General features: G+C 35.5%; 1 long non-coding RNA gene across 1 annotated transcript; it reads right to left on the bottom strand.

The window, feature by feature from the left end:
• Window positions 1-595: 595 nt before the first annotated feature.
• On the bottom strand, window positions 596-2,147 carry LOC132068658 (uncharacterized). The gene is made up of 2 exons (XR_009417458.1): window positions 1,354-2,147; window positions 596-914 (listed from the first exon to the last, which is right to left on the bottom strand). It is a non-coding gene; the product is annotated as an uncharacterized LOC132068658 (long non-coding RNA).
• Window positions 2,148-4,337: the final 2,190 nt, after the last annotated feature.

A 4,337-nucleotide genomic window follows, 5' to 3' on the forward strand; every position in this document is an offset into this window, starting at 1 on the left:
CCGAGGAGAAGGTATTAGGCATTCCCCGAGTCACGTGGTTCTAGCACGGTCGCTTTTATCGACTTATATTCAGCTTAACTAATTTTTTGGATAAGATTATGCTTATGAGCCATGAAATACGTACTTACAGCCCGCCTTTTATTCGCTTTAATACTTACTTTATTTTTGTTAATGTATGATGTACTGATAGCAGCACTTTCCAACCTTGCCACAAATTTTGATTTGCAGCTCGGCCTTTTGAGGCCTTTATGGATCGTGCCCGCTTCCCGTCCCTAAATAAGCATCTAACGTACTTAAAGCCTTCGAATATGGTAAGTAAATTTTATTTAAAACGATTCATCGGCAGCAACGCTTTCTGAATTATCGTCAATTATCACTTAAATTAATCAATTAACTTCTAAATTCTTTTGATTTGGGTCGTAACCCAACAAACTCTCCTTCGAGCATCTCTTTTGACAATGGGTTTTGAAACGTGTTCGCAACCCATCTCGCTCCCTTACAGTTGGTTTTTCCGCTCTTTTCTTTTATTATTTTAGAACGGGGTTTGAAATAAACCAATGGATAAACACGATATAAAGCTAAAACGTCGAAGAACTGTTGTATCCAACAAGATTGTGCATTTAAAATGAATCCATAAAACAGACGAATTCAATATGATAAAATACACACTAAACCCAATGAAGAACTGCAATTGAAAAAATACTTTTCATTGGCCTAATCATACTCATAGCGACAAAAATAGTGAAAATAAAGTGACATGATCCAATTTAAGCTCCCAAAATCACAAACTAGAATCAAGTGTTGATTTCACCACCTCATAATCCAACTTATTTGCTGAATGAAAGCAGAACATTTCTTCTAAAGCATGATAAGCACCCACTTATGACTAATACGACCTTAAGCAATGGACCAACCTTTAATGGAAAATCATCAGACATAAAGATGTAAAACAAGCTACTGATTTAGAAAAAAAAAATTCCTTTAAATCAACTAATAGATTAGCAATATATCTAATCAACACGTAAAAACACATCATCTATAATATGAAGTTAACTAAAGTAATTGTGGAGCAAAAAAGGTGAATAAAAATCGAATTAATCCGAGATCCACGGGCTGGATATTCACCATTAACGACAAGGCTATTAACATTCAATATCATATAAAATAAAATAGAGTCACGTAGCTCAAACATAGATTACTACCTATTCGTATCACCCATTTAGAAACTTAAATCATATTTAACCCAATCAATCACTAACACTCGTAGATCCAAATAAACTACAATAACAAATCATCCATAAATAAGCACATAACGTTAAAATGAAGAATGAACAGAAAGTTAAAGAGTTGGACCTTAAACTGCATAGACCTTCTGCAATATTGATAAGAACTTCCAACTTTGTGTACAATAGTTGAAATGGACAACAACTACACTCTCATAGAGAAAAAGCAAGAACCTTTGCCCCGAAAATATGCTGACGACCTCGAACGAGACCTCACCCACAAACAAGAAACACCAGCGAAAGTGTGGTTTTTGGGAGATGTTATGGTGGGTGTTTTAGAGAATTGAAGAAGAAGGTTTCTACGTCTGATAATTTTTGTTTCGTGTGCGGCTTATTTTCATGTGTTTCTCTATTAGGATCTTGTGTTTTTATGGTCGATGATGGTGTGTAGAGGCTGGTAATGTGTTTGTAGGTATGCGGCTGATTATTAGGTAATGGTAGGTGCAGTCTAGGTTTCTATAATTAGATATTTATAGGGTATCTAGTCTAGAATTTTGAGTGTGTTATTTTTTTCCCTTTCCCAAAATGCCCATATGAATAAAAATATCTTGAAGGATGAAAGGAATATTCCCTCCCTAAAATGGAATGTGCTTTTTTTGTGTGGATAGGGTGGAATTTTTCCAAGTGGCGGGCTATTATTGGTTCGATTTTCTTTTTCATTTGATTAAATAAAAACACCTAGATAAAATATTAATCAACTACTTTTAAATCAAAAAATAAGAAAAACTTAAATCATTACACTAAGGAAAAATTTAAAAGGTAATTAACTAAAAAAACTAGATTAAAAGAAACCTTTTTTTTTTTTGTTATTTTTCTTTCATTAAAACACAAAACTTGTACTTTAAAAATAGTAAATATTTTTGTTCTTTTTTTTTTCATAAATAAACCTACTAAATAAAATAGAATAATCGACACATCAAAATAAAAATAAAAATAAATATTTAGACACTAGAAGGTGAAACACCTGGGGAGGGTCAAAAATCACGTGTCTACAAGTCCTACAATAAAAAGCGCAAGAGAGTTCAGAACATAAATTTGAAGGCGTGACAATTAATACTAAGTGCAAAATTGTCATTGATTTATAGATCTTCTCGATATTCTTATACATTTGTTTTTTGCACAATTTTTGCCTATAGCAGCATAATTTTGTTTTTACATTAATCACTGTCACGACCTAATTTAGCTAAGTTGCGCAGGCACCTACCTTTCCCACCTCGGTAGGCAAACCCTTATCCCAACAATTGCAAAGTCATAAATAAACAATTGAACAAGCGAAAGAGATAAAAATCACGTAAGTCTGACATAATAATAGATAGAATATGCAGAATACATCAAAACTCCCCACAAATATGTCTAGTCATACAAGAGCAACTAACTAGATACTACAAGTCTGGAAGTAACAAAATGCATCAAAGTCTGAATATGTCTCGGAATATGAAATAAGACATAGATAAAGGAAGAATCTCCAAAGCGGCGGACGTCTTCGTGCTCACCCTGTAAGACTCTCAGCAGTAACTCTCGCACCGCAATCAGCCACGAGAATCAGTGCTCAATCCTATCTGGAACTAAAATTCATAAAAGAAACGCGGCAAGTGCAAGTCAATACAAACAACAAGTACTGGTAGGTATTATAGGCCGACTAAGTTTAGCTAACACATATCAAGGCAATAAAGTAAGATAAACAGGTAAATCAACAAGGTATAAGTCAAACACAAGCCAGAAACCAAGTACACGTCATCACCTATGTTATAACATCTAATCCCAATTGTGTCAAGTCTCAAATACTCAGTCCAAATCCGTATATCACAAGAATATCACAATAGAAGCCATGGTACAATGCAATGCGATAATGTATGGAATGTGAATGCAATGCCATACTGTGTACACATGTACTCCGATGATGGAACATCACATCTCGGTAGCACAACCCATGGGGGACCCGAGAAGTTCATGTACCTCACGGCTTCGACACAAACCTTGACAACCGCTACCTTACGATTCAGGCAACAACCTCGGCAATTGCTACGCACAACCTCGATTTCGGGACAACCATCGAATATCGGTCCTCACGTCAATCTCATCCAACTGAGCCCAGCTCATAACAATGTTTCCTCGAGTATCATCAATATATCAACAGTATCATGAATGATGAGAATGTGTGCAATGTATGAGTTCAATGTCAATAATCAAGTTAATATCACAAGTACCACGCATGGGCACACCAACAATATCATGAAAAGGCTACACAATAAGCCACAATGGGATCATAACTCTCCACAGTACTTCACAGGCACATAAGTAATATCAATGATAAGGCTACACAATAAGCCACAATAAAATCACAACCCTCGTATCAAACGACAAGACGTAAGATACTACAAAATCATAATCAGGATATATCAAAAGTCTCCAATATCTGCTATCTCCACGTGGAATCAAAGACAACAATAATAGAACAAGATAAGTCACAACACAACGGGGTGGCTAGCCCCAATCACACAACAGGGTCCAACCTAAGACAATATCCAACCCAACTTCATACCCGAAGGTTTACATGCTTTCTCCAAAAATATCGCCTAAATATATGCTTCGTTAAATGAAGTCTCACCATATGGTAAACCGTAGCCTACCTGGAAGGCCAAACAATAATATCACCAACAATCACACCTTAGCCTTTCCTTTCCTTTGAGCCTCGAGAGCAAGAAAGTCTAAGCATATTCGAATCATGAAATTATAATCAAGAAAAACATCAAACGAACCCTACTTCTATTTAAGACCCAAATTCCCAACCTATGGAATAGGTTCATGAACTAGAAGGGTGAAATTAGGAATCTAAAGGTCCCAACATGAAATTAAACCTCTAGGTGATCAATTCCCATCAATAGCAAGCTAGAATAATCAACAATTCACTTAATTTTGGATTCTGGACAAAACCCCCAAATTTGGGTATAAACTCTAACTTCTAATTCCCTAAATTAGCCTCTAATTAGGAAGAAGTTATGAAATAAGGGATTCTAATCATCAATTCAATGCTTAAGGAAGCTAACCCAACCA

This window comes from Lycium ferocissimum, chromosome 8, assembly GCF_029784015.1.
Source record: "Lycium ferocissimum isolate CSIRO_LF1 chromosome 8, AGI_CSIRO_Lferr_CH_V1, whole genome shotgun sequence".
Lineage (NCBI taxonomy): Eukaryota > Viridiplantae > Streptophyta > Magnoliopsida > Solanales > Solanaceae > Lycium > Lycium ferocissimum.